This window comes from Balaenoptera borealis (genome assembly GCF_965194805.1).
Source record: "Balaenoptera borealis genome assembly, chromosome: 4".
NCBI lineage: Eukaryota > Metazoa > Chordata > Mammalia > Artiodactyla > Balaenopteridae > Balaenoptera > Balaenoptera borealis.
Genome location: NC_138861.1, coordinates 35,392,607 through 35,411,770, shown reverse-complemented (window position 1 = coordinate 35,411,770; position 19,164 = coordinate 35,392,607).

Below are 19,164 nucleotides of genomic sequence, written 5' to 3'. Positions count from 1 at the left end.
TTCCTAGGTATTTTATTCGTTTTGTTGCATTGGTAAATGGGAGTGTTTCCTTAATTTCTCTTTCAGATTTTTCATCATTAGTGTATAGGAATGCAAGATTTCTGTGCATTAATTTTGTACCCTACAACTTTACGAAATTCATTGTTTAGCTCTTGTAGTTTTCTGGTAGCATCTTTAGGATTCTCTATGTACAGTATCATGTCATCTGCAAACAGTTACAGCTTTACTTCTTCTTTTCCAATTTGGATTCCTTTTATTTCTTTTTCATCTCTGACTGCTGTGGCTAAAAGTTCCAAATCTATGTTGAATAATAGTGGTGAGAGTGGGCAACCTTTTCTAGTTCCTGATGTTAGTGGAAATGGTTTCAGTTTTTCACCTTGAGAATGATGTTGGTGGTGGGTTTTTCATATATGGCCTTTATTATGTTGAGGTAAGTCCCATCTATGTCTACTTTCCAGAGAGTTTTTATCATAAATGGGTGTTGAATTTTGTCAAAAGCTTTTTCTGTATCTATTGAGATGATCATATGGTTTTTATCCTTCAATTTGTTAATATGGTGTATCACATTGATTGACCTGCATATATTGAAGAATCCTTGCCTTCCTGGCATAAACCCCACTTGATCATGGTGTATGATCCTTTAAATGCGCTGTTGGATTCTGTTTGCTAGTATTTTGTGAGGATTTTTGCATCTATATTCATCAGTGATATTGGTCTGCAGTTGTTTTTCTTTGTGATACCTTTGTCTGCTATTGGTATCAGGGTGATGGTGGCCTCGTAGAATGAGTTTGAGAATGTTCCTCCTTCGGCTACATTTTGGAAGAGTTTGAGAAGGATAGGTGTTAGCTCTTCTCTAAATGTTTGATAGAATTTGCCTTTGAAGCCATCTGGTCCTGGGCTTTTGTTTATTGGAAGTTTTTTAATCATAGTTTCCATTTCAGTGCTTGTGATTGGTCTGTTTATATTTTCTATTTCTTCCTGGTTCAGTCTCAGAAGGTTGTGCTTTTCTAAGAATTTGTCCATTTCTTCCAGGTTGTCAACTTTTTTGGCATGTAGTTGCTTGAAGTAATCTCTCATGATCCTTTATATTTCTGCAGTGTCATTGTTATTTCTCCTTTTTCGTTTCTAATTCTGTTGATCTGAGTCTTCCCCCTTTTTTTTCTTGATGAGTCTGGCTAATGGTTTATCAATTTTGTTTATCTTCTCAAAGAACCAGGTGTTAGTTTTATTGATCTTTTCTATCATTTCCTTCATTTCTTTTTCATTTATTTCTGATCTGATTTTTATGATTTTTTTCCTTCCGCTAACTTTGGGTTTTTTTTGTCCTTCTTTCTCTAATTGCTTTAGGTGTAAGGTTAGGTTGTTTATTTCAGATGTTTCTTGTTTCTTGAGGTCGGATTGTATTGCTATAAACTTCCCTCTTAGAACTGCTTTTGCTGCATCCCATAGGTTTTGGGCAGTCGTGTTTTCATTGTCATTTGTTTCTAGGTATTTTTTGATTTCCTCTTTGATTTTTTCAGTGATCTCTTGGTTATTTAGCAGCATATTGTTTAGCCTCCATGTGTTTGTATTTTTTACAGTTTTTTTCCCGTAATTAATATCTAGTCTCATAGTGTTGTGGTCGGAAAGATACTTGATACGATTTTAATTTTCTTAAATTTATCAAGGCTTGATTTGTGACCCAAGATACGTTCTGTCCTGGAGAATGCTCCATGAGCATTGAGAAGAAAATGTATTCTGTTGTTTTTTAGATAGAATGTCCTATAAATATCAATTAAGTCCATCTTGTTTAATGTGTCTTTTAAAGCTTATGTTTCCTTATTTATTTTCATTTTGGATGACCTGTCCATTGGTGAAAGTGGGGTGTTAAAGTCCCCTTCTATGATTGTGTTACTGTCAATTTCCCCTTTTATGGTTGTTAGCCATATGTATTGAGGTGCTCCTATGTTGGGTGCATAAATATTTACAATTGTTATATCTTCTTCTTGGATTGATCCCTTGATCATTATGTAGTGTCCTTCTTTGTCTCTTGTAATAGTCTTTATTTTAAAGTCTATTTTGTCTGATATGAGAATTGCTACTCCAGCTTTCTTTTGATATCCACTTGCATGGAATATCTTTTTCAATCCCCATTTTCAGTCTGTATTTGACAGTAGGTCTGAAGTGGGTCTCTTGTAGACAGCATATATACGTGTCTTGTTTTTGTATCCATTCAGCTAGTCTATGTCATTTGGTTGGAGCACTTCATCCATTTACATTTAAGGTAATTATCGATATGTATGTTCCTGTTACCATTCCTTAATTGTTTTGGGGTTTTTTTTTGTAGGTCTTTTCCTTCTCTTGTGTTTCCTGCCTAGAGAAGTTCCTTTAGCATTTGTTGTAAAGCTGGTTTGGTGGTGCTGAACTCTCTTAGCTTTTGCTTGTCTGTAAAGGTTTTAATTTCTCCATCGAATCTGAATGAGATCCTTGCTGGGTAGAGTAATCTTGGTTGTAGGTTTTTCCCTTTCATCACTTTAAATATGTCCTGCCACTCCCTTCTGGCTTGAAGACTTCATGCTGAAAGATCAGCTGTTAACCTTATGGGGATTCCCTTGTATGTTATTTGTTGTTTTTCCCTTGCTGCTTTTAATATTTTTTCTTTGTATTTAATTTTTGATAGTTTGATTACTATGTGTCTTGGCATGTTTCTCCTTGGATTTATCCTGTATGGGATTCTCTGTGCTTCCTGGAGTTGACTGACTATTTCCTTTCCCATATTAGGGAAGTTTTCAACTATAATCTCTTCAAATATTTTCTCAGTCCCTTTCTTTTTCTCTTCTTCTTCTGGGATCCCTATAATTTGAACGTTGGTGCGTTGAATGTTGTCCCAGGGGTCTCTGAGACTGTCCTCAATTCTTTTCATTCTTTTTTCTTTGTTCTGCTCTGTGGTAGTTACTTCCACTATTTTATCTTCCAGGTCACTTATCCATTCTTCTTTCTCAATTATTCTGCTATTGATTCCTTCTAGAGAATTTTAAATTTCCTTTATTGTGTTGTTCATCATTGTTTGTTTGCTCTTTAGTTCTTCTAGGTCCTTGTTAAACGTTTGTTGTATTTTCTCCAATTCTATTTCCAAGATTTCAGATATCTTTACTATCATTACTCTGAATTCTTTTTCAGATAGACTGTATATTTTCTGTTCATTTGTTTGGTCTGGTGGGTTTTTACCTTGCTCCTTCACCTGCTGCATATTTCTCTGTCTTCTCATTTTGCTTAAATTACTGTGTTTGGGGTCTCCTTCTTCTAGGCCGCAGGTTCGTAGTTCCTATTTTTTTTGGTGTCTGCCCCCAGTGGGTAAAGTTGCTTCAGTGGGTTGTGTAGGCTTCCTGGTGGAGGGAACTGGTTCCTGTTTTCTGGTGGATGAGGCTGGATCTTGTCTTTCTGGTGGGCAGGACCGCATCCAGTGCTGTGTTTTGGGGTGTCTGTGAACTTATTATTATTTTAAGCAGCCTCTCCGCTAATGGGTGGGGTTGTTTTCCTGTCTTGCTTGTTTGGCATGGAGTGTCCAGCACTGAAGCTTGCTGGTCGTTGAGTGGAGTTGGGTCTTAGCATTGAGATGGAGATCTCTGGGCGAGCTCTCACCAGTTGATATTATGTGGGTCCTGGAGGTCTCTGGTGGTCCAATGTACTGAACTTGGCTCTCCCACATCAGAGGCTTAGGCCTGACACCTGACCAGAGCACGAAGACCCTGTCAGCCACATGGCTGCACTGTTCATAGGAATGCAATTCAGTGCAGCCACTACTGAAAACAGTATGGAGGGTTCTGAGCCATTTCTTGGGAGTGTGTTTGTAATGAACAGCTGTGGGGAGAGAGGTAATGTTTCTCCTTCAGACAAACAGGAAGCTTGCTATCTTCTCATTTTAAAAGCAGTGGAGTCCTCAAACTCAGTGTTCCTCAGTGTAATACAACCAAGTACATGCATAGCACCCAACTGAATCCCTCTGTGTCATCCCAGTGGGAACTCCAGATTACTATTTGGTATGATTTTTCTTCTGACTTAAGAACATGTGTTAACAGTTCTTGTAGTCTTGTAGTAAGATTCTGAGTGTGATGATTCAGCTTTGATATGTCTGACAAAATCTTTTTTTTGCCTTTGTTTTCGAGAGACATTTTTTCTGGGTATAGAATTTTAGGTTGACAGAGTTGCTGCTGTTGGTGTTTCCCTAGTACTTTAAAGATGTTGCTCTACTGCCTTAACTGTATTTTTCTGAAGAGAACTTGGTCTCATTCTTATTTTGTTCCTTTGTGTATAATGTGCTTTATTTCTCTGATTGTCACATTTTCCCTTTATCGGTGGGTATACGTCTTTTAATTCTATTATGCTTTGGTATAATTTTATTCATGTTTCTTGTGCTTGGGGTTTGGTGAGCTTCTTGGATTTGTAGGTTTACAGATTCATCAAATTTGGAACATTTCTGGCCATTATGTCTTTAATATTTCCTCTCCCCACCTCCTTTGGTGACTCTAATTACATATCTTATCTATTAAACAACTTGAAAGTTTCCCACAGCCCACTGAAGCTCTCTTAATTTTTTTCTTTTTTAGTCTTTATTTTCTCTGTATTTTATTTTAGTTTCTATACCATCAAGTTCACTAATCTTTAATTCTGCAATGTCTAATCTGCTCTCTCTTATCTCAGGTATTTTCTATTTCAAGCATTGCATTTTTCATCTTGAAAAGTTTTATTTGGGTCTTTTAAAAATCTTTCAAGTCTGTACCTTACATTCTTGAACATATGGAATATAGTTACCATAACTGTTTTAATGTCCTAATCCGACAATTCTACCATCCATGCTGATTCTGGAACTGTGTTTGTTCATTGATATTTTTGCCTTATTATGGCTTATATTATCCTATTTCTTCGATAATATAAGCAAATATAATTTGCTTATATCATCCTATTATCCTATTTCTTCATGGCTTATATTATCCTATTTCTTTGTAATTAAAGATTAAAATCTTTAATTTTTTTATTAAATTCCAAACCTCGTGATTTTTACTTTGTTAGATGCTTAATATTACATTCTTATAAATATTCTTGAACTTTGCTCTGAAGTTTGGTTAAATCACTTGGTAACAGTTTGATCTTTTCAAACCTCCTGTTAAACCTTGTTAGGTGAAACCAGAACCACCTTTAATCTAAGACTAATTTCTTCCACTATGGAGGTAATACCATTGTAAATACTCTGCCTGATTTTCCTTGAATTATGATGTTTTCCCTCTGGCTGTTTGGAACATGAACTATTATTGGACCTGTCTGAGCTCTGAGTATCTGCTCCTTTCAAGTGGTTCTTTCCCTTTCCTCAGATAATTTCTCCACAGGCCTATGCTACTAAATGTGAAAACTTGAGGGGGTATTGCCTGTGAATCTCCATAGCCCTTTCTCTGTACAACTGTCTTTTCCCCAGGACTCTGCTTTTTTTAACTCCAGCTCTTGGCCTCACTAGACTCCATGTGTCTCTCCTCGATTCAAGGTTACTGCCTGGTTCTGTTTGGATTCCCTTTCTTTGCACTGCAGCCTGGAAAATATGTCTGGGCAGTAAGCTGGGACTGTCATGGGGCTCACCTTGTTTGTTTTCCCTCTCTCCGGGACCAATGTCCTCTGCTTACTGGGTTGATGTGCAATGCCTGAAAACTTTGTCTAGTTTTTTTGTCAGCTTTGTTAAAATAATATAATATTAACTGTTTAGTTGTTTCAGGAAGGGTGGTCTAAATGGTCCCTCTTACTCCATCTTGGCTAGAAGCCGAAGTCTTATCTTTTGTTTTTTTTGGTGATATTTTGGATAACCAATTCAATTTCTTTAAAATTTTAGGATATAACCTATACCTGGTGACTGTTTTTATTTCTTTTCAGTTTCTTCCTGTCAGTCAGTGATCATGTTGTTCTGCCTCCTTGGACCTACTGCTTCATATAATCTACACCCTCACAAGTAGTTGGCAGGGTTTTTTTCCGTTTTTGCCCTTCATTATGAGTAGTGATCCTAATGAATTCTATTCACATTTCCTTTTGTTACATCAAGCCCTTTCCTCTCTGTCCCCCCGCTTTTGTTTCTAGAGCTGTACTCAGGCCTTCTTCCCTCCTCTGCATTACTCTGGGGAACCCTGACTCTCAGAATGCTTTCCTTCTCCTGCTCGGACAGCAACAGTTACTTCTTTTGTTTATGCTAGACAGTGTGTTAAATTTATTTGGAAAACACACAAAAAACCCTTCTTCTACTTTTTTTTTTTTTTTTTTTTTGCCTAGAGGGTAACACCTGGCTGCCATGTATTCTGAATATATGGATGGGGAAATTGGCAGCAGGCTTTCAATAACTGCTCCTGTTTTCAGCCCTGTGTGGTACCCTGCTGCTTATCACACCTGGCATCCTGAGTCTATCACCCTCCCACCTCTGAAAGGCAGGATGGCTCCCTCCTTAGCAGCAGCCCCTCCATATTTCTTCTGGGCTGTGCTTTTTCCTGGCTTGCTTTATTGAGCTGCGCTCTTCCACTCACTTTCCACCCTCTAGAACTGTGTTGAAACAGTTCATCCATTGATAAACTCCCTCTTGTTCTTTTCACTGCTCTGTGCTTACCCCTCTTCTTTCAACTGGTGTATTCTTCTTTTAATGGGATCTGAGGAATGAGAGGAGATAAATTCATATGCTCAGTTTGTAATCTTGCCCTGACACCAGTTGCTATTTAGTTACTAAAGCCAAGGATTATTTTTTTTCTAGAACTTACATTTAATTTTTTAATTCACACTGTTGACCAATTCCTTTTCCTGAAACCATGTCTTTCCTTGTTTCAGTAACTCCAATCTCTACTGATTTTTCTCTTATTTCTCTGGATATTACTCCTGTCTTCACTTTCTCTCTACATCTCTTTACATGTTTTTATATCCTGGATTTATATCCTTGAGCTTCTTCTCTGCTTACTGTACCTATTGAACATTTGCACATGGATATCTACCTGTATCTCAAACTCAGCACACCCCAAACCAAATTTGCCATCTTCACTCTGGTATCTGCTCCTCCACCGACCTGTACCTCCTTGATGAACAGAACTTCTGTGCCTCTAACCACCAAGACAGAAATTTAGACACCATCTCTGCTCCTTTTTCAGATTCAATTGGCCATCATGCCTTGCCTGAAACATCTCCTAAATAGTGTTCAGATTTACTCACTTCTTTCTAGTCTCTCAACTATTGCTTCTTTTATTCCTATTATCTTTAATTTTTATTATAGAAAAATTTAAACACAGTAAAATGTACCTGCCACTCAGGGTCAGCAATTACCAACATTTGGCTAATTTTGTTTTATCATCCCCCTGCCCCCCATTTTCTCCTCCATTATTTTAAAACACATTCCAGATGTCATATCATTTCATCTGTAAAAATTTCAGTGTGTCTTTCTAAAAGGAAAAGATATTTGAAAACATAGGCACAAAATCTTTATCATCATAAAATAATAATTCCTTAAAATATATTCATATATCCAGTAAGTATTTATGTTTCCTTGTTGTCTCATAATTTTTTGTTTTTACAGTAGATTGGTTCAGATCTGGAACTAAGCAGGAACCACATGATGTATTTGGTTGCTATGATGTAACTGAGTCTCCTTTAGTTTAGAGGTTCCTCCTCCCTTTTTGTTTTCCCTCCCCTTTTATTTATTGACTAAATCAGGTTATTTGTCTTGTAGAATCTCCCACATTGTGGATTTTTCTGGTTACGTCCTCATGGTGTCATTAAAGACGCTTCTCTATTTCTCTATTTTCTGGAAACTCATATTTAGATCTAGAAGCTTCATTAGAATTTTTGTAAAAATCAGGATTCTCTGGCAGTCCAGTGGTTAGAACTATGTGCTTTCACTGCCGGGGCCCTGGTTCAACCCCTAGTTGGAGAATTAAGATCCCACAAGCTGTGCGGTGTGGCGGAAAAAACAAAACAAAAAAAGAATTTTTGTAAGAAAAATCCATAGATGGCTCCTATGTCATCATATCAGGGGGCATATAATGTATAATGTATGGTTGTTTCTCTTTTTGTAATGATATGATTTTTCAGTGGCTTAGTGTGTTATTATTCTAATCCATCCATTTAAAAAAATCCCTATAACCTCTCACTTAGTGGTTTTAACAGCTATTGACTATCATTGCCTAGGTCTGTTATTATTAGGGACCTATATTTCTTACCAGCTTTACTGCAACAACTTCTTAAGATTGCCACTATAATTTTTTCCCCTCACTTGACCCCATTATGCACACTGCCACCAAATGGATTTTTGCATACCACAAAGCATTTCATATGATTTCCCTGCATAAAATTCTTCAGTGGATTCTTAGTGAATTCAGAACAAAATCCAAATTCTATAGCAAAGATATACGAGAGTCTTTATCATTTGGTCCCTGCTTACCTGCTGTTATTTGCTTTATATTTATAAATGCTTGAAACTTTCTAAAATAGAATTCTTCTTGAGGTAGACAAAGTTACAAGATGTTAGTTTAACACATGGGAAATGAGGGATGAGATGCTGCACTGCTGATATACAGGCAGATGGCAGGATTATTTTCACAACAGAAAATAAGCTTTGAAGAACCAGAGCATCTTAATATTTCACAATATATGTAAATCAAATCATTATTCTGTATACCTTAAACTTATAAAGTGCTGTCTGTCAATTATCTCTCAATAAAGCCGGGAAAAATACTTATAAATTAAAAAAAAAAAAAAAAAAACCCCGGGTCTTTGACCACATCAACAATGGTAACGTGGCATCTCAAGGCTGTGCCCAAGGGTGTTGACTTTAGGGCAAGAAACCCAGGGAGGGGATATAGGAGAAGGGGGCAATGGCTTTTGGAAGAAAGAATAGTTATATTTTTTCCCAGCTTTACTGAGGTAAAGATTAACAAAAATTCTGTATGTATTAAGGTGTACCACGTGATGGTTTCATATACATAATAGTTGCACTGTGAAATGATTACCATGATCAAGTTAATTAACACATTCATCACCTCACATAGTTGCTGGTTTTTGCCTTTTTTTTTTTTTTTTTTGGTGTGGTGAGCAAAGTTACATTTTAAAATGTATTGTTTATAAATTTGCTAGAAAAGTATACTGTTTGCCTCGGTTGTGTTACCATTTCAAGCTTCCTTCCCATGATATTTCTCTTCAAGTTATTATGTAGATGTAAATAACTATGATTTAATTAATTAACTCATGAAATCGAAGTATAATTTTATAATGAATTTTTTATCCTCATCTACATGTTTTATTTAGGTTCATGTTTAATAAAAATCTCCCAAGAAATATATATTGTAACATCATAATGTTTACTCATCATGATAAATTTTCTAGCATCCATACATTTATTCTCTACATCTGTGTCTCCATTTCTGCTTTGTAAATAAGATCGTCTATACCAATTTTTTCAGATTCCACATATATGTGTTAATATACAATACTTATTTTTCTCTTTCTGACTTACTTCACTCTGTATGACAGTCTCTAGTTCCATCCACGTCTCTACAAATGACCCAATTTAATTCCTTTTTATGGCTGAGTAATATTCCATTGTATACATGTACCACATCTTCTTTATCCATTCCTCTGTTGATAGACATTTAGGTTGTTTCCATGTCCTGGATATTGTAACTAGTGCTGCAGTGAACATTGGGGTGCATGTGTCTTTTTGAATTATGGTTTTCTCTGGGCATATGCCCAGTAATGGGATTGCTGGGTCACATGGTAGTTCTATTTTTAGTTTTTTAAGTAACCTCCATACTGTTCTCCAAAGTGGCTGTATCAATTTACATTCCCACCAACAGTGCAAAGGGTTCCCTTTTCTCCATGCCCTCTCCAACTTTTGTTGTTTGTAGATTTTGTGATGGTGGCCATTCTGACCTGTGTGAGGTGATATCTCATTGTAGTTTTAATATGCATTTCTCTAATAATTAGATATGTTGAGCATTTTTTCATGTATTTGTTGGCCATCCATATGTCTTCTTTGGAGAAATGTCTATTTAGGTCTTCCGCCCATTTCTTGATTGGGTTGTTTGATTTTTTGATATTGAGCTACATGAGCAGTCTGTATATTTTGGGGATTAATCCTTTGTCAGTTGCTTCATTTGCAAATATTTTCTCCCATTCTGAGGGTTGTCTTTTCATCTTGTTTATGGTTTGCTTTGCAGTGCAAAAGCTTTTAAGTTTCATTAGGTCCCATTTGTTTATTTTTGTTTTTATTCTCATTACTCTAGGAGGTGGGTCAAAAAAGATCTTGCTGCGATTTGTGTCAAAGTGTGTTCTGATATGTATATATATATATGTATAGCTGATTCACTTTGCTGTAGAGTAGAAACTAACACAACATTGTAAAGCAACCATACTCCAATAAAAATTTAAAAACAAATAAATATAAAGCAACAACAGAAAAAAAATCCTGTATCAAACATTCAAGGAAGAAATAATATCAATTCTACACAAACTTTTCCAGAACACAGGAGTATGAACACTTCTTGATTCATTTTATGAAGTCAGAATTACCCTTTTTTTAACAAAACCAAAGACATTACAAGAAAAGAAAACTATAGGCTGATATTTCTCATGAACATAGATGCAAAAATCCTCAACAACATATCAAATTAAATTCAACAACTTATAAAAATATTATGATACCAAATTGAATGGGATTTATCCTGGGAATGCAAGCCTGGTTCAACATTCAAAATCAGTGTTATCAATATATCAGTAAACTAAAGAAGAAAATCCATATGATTGTATTTATACAGAAGAGGTATTTGACAAAATTCAGCATCCATTTGTGTTAAAACCCCTGATGAACTAGGAATAATTTATTGTTTTCAACCCAATAGAGAATCAACCAAGAGAATAGGGCTAACATAATATTTAATTGTGAAAGACTGAATTCTTTCCATCTAAGGTTAGGAAAGAGGAAAGTATGTTTACTCTCACTATCACTCTTATTTAACATCATACTGGAGGTCCTAATTAGTGCAATAAGGCAAATGAAGAAGGAAGTAAATAATAAACAACTACCATACAGAATGTAGAGAAAGGAATAGACCTCTATCTATTCACAGATGACATTACTGTCTATGAAGAATCTACAAAGAATCAACAATAAGGTGTTAGAACTAAAATGTGAGTTTAGCAAGGCACCGGATGCAAAGTCAAAATACAAAAATCAGCTGCATTGGTACATATTAATAATGAACAATTTGAAATTGAACTGAAAACCTAGAAGAGTTTATCCAATGACTGGCCACTCATTAATTTAGTAAAGTTAACTTATTTTTCTTTGTACTTGAAGTCATTAAGAAGTTTGGTCAGGATTTGGCATGAATTTTCATAGCCTCCCAAAGAAAATCACTTATTCATTGGGTTGGGCTTCTCATGTTTCAACATACCCTTAGTCTTATTTCAAATCTCTGATGACACAGTGACAACTCAACCGTTGTTATATGTGACACAGATTGACAGGAACTATTATTTTCAACAATAGATCTGAAACAGCTTTGGTTGAATTCAAATAAATTGTGGACAGAAAAGACTTGTGTTCTGCATCATGGCATCTCATCACCCCAAAGCATACGTTTAATAAGTTATGAGGAAGGGACATAAAATGAAAGATTTCCTGAACAGGACTGTTCAAGGTGACAGTTAAAGAGAAATTTAGATTTCTTGGAACCCAACATGCCACTATGCATTTCATTAAAACTGTCTGTCTTTCTGAATTTCTTATAGGGTGAACCTATTTTGCAAGTAAAATATAGATGTGGTCTGGATATGGTTCAACTTTTGTTTACTTTTAACTTAAATGTTAAATTTTCTTTAAATCACTGACTTGAAACATGGCGAGTTCCTGTCTCTTTATATAGATTTTTCAGCCTATGTTTTGCAAAGTGCATTAAAAAAAATTTACTAGCATCTTATATAAAACATTTTAATTTTTAAAAAAACAAATTAAAATATACATATGACTTTTTAAATGAAACAATACAGGAAGGCTAATAAGAACACAAACCCTTCCGCCCATACTTCCTGTTCTAATTTCCTCTTTTCAGAGGCAACAATGTTTAACCCTTTGGGGTTTCAATTCCTCTTATGATTATAATTAATTTGAATTTGATTCCATTTATATTTAATTTATTCATAATTCATTATAATATTTGGCTAAATATAATTCTTTATAAAACAACTTTTAAAGACTACATCTTAATTATACCTTATTCCTTATACTTTACACTTTATATTTACTTATTCAATTCAACTGAGTAAAATTTTATTGCTAGATATAAATTCCCTAAATGTAGCAGTATCAATTAGCAGGTGGCATTTACGTGAGTTTCCTTACAGACAGTTGGCCTTTGCTAAATATCTGCAATTGGTCCTTAATCATGTCTGACTCATAAATGGAATGATAGAATCATGTCTGAATCAGATGGATTCTATCTGCAACGTTCCCTGCACCAGCCACAGTTACAGGGGCTATGACCGGCCACTATCGTCTAGCCTCTTTTATGCGGCCAGCCCCACAACTCACATGTGTCCCTGAGTCTCCAAGACTCTGCTGATGCACCATTGAACATCTCTGACACTGATTTGCAATCTGCATAATGACTGGAGCTGGTGTCAGTGAGAGGGACTGAACTGGGATGGAGATCCCTTGGGCCCTTGTGGTAGGAGTCACTCTTGTAGAATTCTCATGAAGGTGGGGAGGTGTGTCTCATGAAATTGAGTCTTGTCAATTCAGATTTATTTTGAAAAAATAGTCTTATTAATGGTAGTGACTTAAACTGTTATTTTTATAATCCATGCTAGATTTTTTTTCTTTAGTAATTGTCAATTTCTTATAATACTTGAATCAGTTGCAGTGGTGTAATTTGCTAATACATTTTCCTTCGATGGAATTGGAAGGGTGAGCTAATGGGACCAGAGGGTGTGCAGAAATTGTACCTAATTATAAAATAATGGAAAACAGTCTGCATAATGAAATTACCTCATAAACAGAACGATCACAACCGAGATGATTCAGTAATTAATGATTACATCAAGTAAATTAACTCGTTTGTATCTCAACCCTACATAAATGATGTGAGAAAGTATAATACCTTAACTATGTAAACAATTAATAAATATGGAAGACATTATAAATTCACAGAATTGAAAGCCCACACAGCTATAGAATTAATTACTTTTGTGTGCGTTAGGTGTTTTGGAAACTAAGCATTAATTTTCTGGCTTTGACTCAAATCAAGACCACCCTGTAGGAAAGTTTAATTCCTCAGTGAGTACCTATTTATCATTTAGCGGAATATTTGGCAACTAAGCCACCAAAACAACATATGCAAATGAATGTTTACTAATGATTGAATGAAAACATGCTCTATTTCTGAATGTGCTTAATTCAAGAGTAATGTAAAAATACAAAGACTTTTTTACTCAAAACAGGCTACCTTAATTAAGATGCAGAATTAATCTTCAAAGATACTAAGCTGTTTACAATTTTGGCAATTTGACAATCTGGCAAACATTTCTTTGAAAATGTGAGCGACAAGTACAATATGAGTCTAGTTAGATCAAACCTAAATATATGATTATTTAAACATTTTCAAATAAACATTTAAAACTTTATTTATCTTATAAATAATTGTCCTGGAGAAAGTGTTACATTATAAAACCTTTATCGTGTAATTTAAAATGTGAATTTGCAGTAGTCTTGTGGTTATTTGGTCTGGAAGGGGACAGATATTTGTGAAAGAATGTTCTGACAGACTAAAACAAAACCTTAGCATTTAAATTTTAGGACCAAAGAAATCATTACATCTAAAGCAACAATATATCTGATTTGATAGAACGTGATATAGTTAAAAAATTATTTGTGTGGTGTGGTTTGAGACTACAAATTCTTCCTTATTCAAAAATCCATGAACTGCATGTATCATTTTATTTTCAAAATGGATGGTTTACTTGTAAAGAAATTCTTCAGTTCTTTATTAGAAATACATCTAAATTTTATGTCTTGCCCAAGGGCATGAAATTCTGCAAACATTTTCATTTATTAATAGTTGTGAACACCTGGGCATTTATAGACATTACTGATATTTTTACATGTATAAATTTAGAATAAACGTTGGATATAAGAGAAGGATTTTTAACTTTAAAATCGATTTGTATTTCATAAGACCATAGGTTCCACAAGAGTCAATGTTTTGCTGTTTTGGTTTGTTTACCTTAAATAAAATATGATTTTTCTATTTAAAACATCTGAAAAATATATTCTCAAATATCAACTAGTTCTTGAAATATATCTGGATAGTTATGAGTGTAAATTAACCCAAATATCAGGATTACATTTCCTTTAAAACAGATTATTTTTTTTTTCCTTTTTGGTAAAGGGATGGAAAATTGTGGGTTTATTCTTGGGAACATGAATCCAAAACATATTAAGCCAGACTTTATTTTCCCTTGAAAAATAATTCTGTCCTAATTACCACATGTGAATTGTTTATTGCCTTTAAACAATGACTTAACATGATTAATAAGCAAGCACCTGAGAAAGAATAGTTTTATTTTCATCCAGAAAAAGTGAGAGGCTCTCTGTGTGAGACCACCCCAAAGGCCAGCACTACACTGGACGATAGTCCTAAAATAAAGTCTTCACTCACAGTTAGGAAAAGAAACTTTCAAAAATGTATTGAGGTAGAGCTTCAAGATGGCGGAAGAGTAAGACGTGGAGATCACCTTCCTCCCCACAAATACATCAGAAATACATCTACATGTGGGACAACGCCTACAGAACACCTATTGAACGCTGGCAGAAGACCTCAGACCTCCCAAAAGGCAAGAAACTCCCCCACGTACTTGGGTAGGGCAAAAGAAAAAAAGAAAAAACAGAGACAAAAGAATAGGGATGGGCCCTGCACCTCAGCGAGGGAGCTGTGAAGGAGGAAATGTTTCCACACACTAGGAAGCCCCTTCGCGGGCAGAGACTGCGGGTGGCAGAGGGGGGAAGCTTCGGAGCCACGGAGGAGAGCGCAGCCACAGGGGTGCGGAGGGCAAAGCGGAGAGATTCCCGCATGGAGGCTCGGTGCCGAGCAGCACTCACCAGCCCGAGAGGCTTGTCTGCTCCCCCGCCGGGGCGGGCGGGGCTGGGAGCTGAGGCTTGGGCTTCCGTCGGATCCCCGGGAGAGGACTGGGGTTGGCGGCGTGAACACAGCCTGAAGGGGTTAGTGCGCCACAGCTAGCCGGGAGGGAGTCCGGGAAAAGGTCTGGACCTGCCGAAGAGGCAAGAGACTTTTTCTTACCTCTTTGTTTCCTGGTGAGCGAGGAGAGGGGATTCAGAGCGCCGCCTAAACGAACTCCAGAAACGGGCGCGAGCCGCGGCTGTCAGCGCGGACCCCAGAGAGGGGCATGAGACGCTAAGGCTGCTGCTGCCGCCACCAAGAAGCCTGTGTGCGAGCACAGGTCACTCTCCACACCGCCCCTCCCGGGAGCCGGTGCAGCCCGCCACTGCCAGGGTCCCGTGATCCGGGGACAACTTTCCCGGGAGAACGCACGGCGCACCTCACGCTGCTGCAATGTCACGCCGGCCTCTGACGCCGCAGGCTCGCCCCGCCTCCTCCGTACCGCTCCCTCCCCCGGCCTGAGTGAGCCAGAGCCCCCGAAGCAGCTGCTCCTTTAACCCCGTCCTGTCTGGGCGGGGAACAGATGCCCTCAGGCGACCTACATGCAGAGGCGGGTCCAAATCCAAAGCTGAACCCCGGGAGCTGTGCGAACAGAGAAGAGGAGGGGAAATCTGTCCCAGCAGCCTCAGAAGCAGTGGATTAAAGCTCCACAATCAACTTGATGTGCCTGCATCTGTGGAATACCTGAATAGACAACGAAGCATCCCAAATTGAGGAGGTGGACTTTGAGAGCAACGATATATATATATTTTTCCCTTTTTCTCTTTTTGTGAGTGTGTATGCAAATGCTTCTGTGTGTGATTTTGTCTGTATAGTTTTGCTTTTACCATTTGTCCTAGGGTTCTTTCTGTCCGTTTTTTGTTTTTTTTTTTAAGTATAGTTTTCAGCACTTGTTATCATTGGTGGATTTGTTTTTTGGTTTGGATGTTCTTTCTTTCTTTCTTTTTTTTAAATTACTTAAAAAAAGTTTTTTTAATAATTATTTTTTGTTTTTTATTTTAATAACATTTTTATCTTATTTTATTTAATCTTTTTCTTTCTTTCTTTCTTTTTTCTCCTTTTTATTCTGAGCCATGTGGATGATAGGCTCTTGGTGCTCCAGCCAGGCATCAAGGCTGTGCCTCTGAGGTGGAGGAGCCAAGTTCAGGAAATTGGTCCACCAGAGACCTCCCAGCTCCACATAATATAAAATGGTGAAAATCTCCCAGAGATCTCCATCTCAAGGCCAAGACCCAGCTCCACTCAACGACCAGCAATCTACAGTGCTGGACACCCTATGCCAAGCAACTAGCAAGAGAGGAACACAACCCCACCCATTAGCAGAGAGGCTGCCTAAAATCATAATAAGGTCACAGACACCCCAAAACACACCACCAGACAGACAAGATCCAGCCTCATCCACCAGAACACAGGCACTAGTCCCCTCCACCAGGAAGCCTACACAACCCACTGAACCAACCTTAGCTACTGGGGGCAGACACCAAAAACAGCAGGAACTACGAACCTGCAGCCTGCAGAAAGGAGACCCCAAACACAGTAAGTTAAGCAAAATGAGAAGACAGAGAAACACACAGCAGATGAAGGAGCAAGGTAAAAACCCACTAGACCTAACAAATGAAGAGGAAATAGGCAGTCTACCTGAAAAAGAATTCAGAATAATTAGAGTAAAGATGATCCAAAATCTTGGAAATAGAATTGGAGAAAATACAAGAAACGTTTAACAAGGACCTAGAAGAACTAAAGTGCAAACAAACAATGATGAACAACACAATAAAGCAAATTAAAAATTCTCTAGACGGGATCAATAGCAGAATAACCGAGGCAGAAGAACTGATAAGTGACTTGGAAGATAAAATGGTGGAAATAACTACTGCACAGCAGAATAAAGGAAAAAGAATTAAAAGAGTTGAGGACAGTCTCAGAGACCTCTGGGACAATATTAAATGCACCAACATTCGAATTATAGGGGTCCCAGAAGAAGAAGAGAAAAATAAAGGGACTGAGAATATATTTGAAGAGATTATAGTTGAAAACTTCCCTAATATGAGAAAGGAAATAGTTAATCAAGCCCAGGAAGCACAGAGAGCCCTATACAGGATAAATCCAAGGAGAAACATGCCAAGACACATATTAATCAAACTATCAAAACTTAAATACAAAGAAAAAATATTAATAGCAGCAAGGGAAAAACAACAAATAACATACAAGGGAATCCCCATAAGGTTAACAGCTGATCTTTCATCAGAAACTCTGCAAACCAGAAGGGAGTGGCAAGACATATTTAAAGTGATGAAAGGACAAAACCTACAACCAAGATTACTCTACCCAGTAAGGATCTCATTCAGATTTGATGGAGAAATTAAAACCTTTACAGACAAGCAAAAGCTAGGAGAATTCAGCACCTCCAAACCAACGTTACAACAAATGCTAAAGGAACGTCTCTAGGCAGGAAGCACAAGAGAAGGAAAAGACCTACAATAACAAACCCAAAACCATTAAGAAAATAGTAATAGGAACATACATATCAATAATTACCTTAAATGTAAATGGATTAAATGCTCCCACCAAAAGACATAGACTGGATGAATGGATACAAAAACAAGACCCATATATATGCTGTCTACAAGAGACCCACTTCAGACCTAGGGACACATATAGACTGAAAGTGAGGGGATGGAAATAGATATTCCATGCAAATGAAATCAAAAGAAAGCTGGAGTAGCAATTCTCATATCAGACAAAATAGACTTTAAAATAAAGACTATTACAAGAGACAAAGAAGGACACTACATAATGATCAAGGGATCAATCCAAGAAGATATAACATTTGTAAATACTTATGCACCCAACATAGGAGCACCTCAATACATAAGGCAAATACTAACAGCCATAAAAGGGGAAATTGACAGTAACACAATCATAGTAGGGGACTTTAACACCCCACTTTCACCAGTGGACAGATCATCCAAAACGAAAATAAATAAGGAAACACAAGCTTTAAATGATACATTAAACAGGATGGACTTAATTGATATTTATAGGACATTCCATCCAAAAACAACACAATACACTTTCTTCTCAGTGCTCATGGAACATTCTCCAGGATAGATCATATCTTGGGTCACAAATCAAGCCTTGATAAATTTAAGAAAATTGAAATCATATCAAGTATTTTTTTCTGACCACAATGCTATGAGACTAGATATCAAGTTACAGGAAAAAAACTGTAAAAAATACAAACACATGGAGGCTAAACAATACACTACTTAATAACCAAGAGATGACTGAAGAAATCAAAGAGGAAACCAAAAAATACCTAGAAACAAATGACAATGAAAACACGACAACCCAAAACCTATGGGATGCAGCAAAAGCAGTTCTAAGAGGGAAGTCTATAGCAATACAATCCTACTTCAAGAAACAGGAAACATCTCAAATACACAACCTAACCTTACACATAAAGCAATTAGAGAAAGAAGGACAAAAAAACCCCAAAGTTAGCAGGAGGAAAAAAATCATAAAGATCAGATCAGAAATAAATGAAAAAGAAATGAAGGAAATGATAGCAAAGATCAATAAAACTAACAGCTGGTTCTTTGAGAAGATAAACAAAATTGATAAACCATTAGCCAGACTCATCAAGAAAGAAAAGGAGAAGACTCAAATCAGTAGAATTAGAAATGAAAAAGAAGTAACAACTGACACTGCAGAAATACAAAGGATCATGAGAGATTACTTCAAGCAACTATATGCCAATAAAATGGACAACCTGGAAGAAATGGACAAATTCTTAGAAATGCACAAACTTCTGATTCTGAAACAGAAAGAAGTAGAAAATATGAACAGACCAATCACAAGCACTGAAATTGAAACTGTGATTTAAAATCTTCCAAGAAACTAAACCCCAGGAACAGATGGCTTCACAGGCGAATTCTATCAAACATTT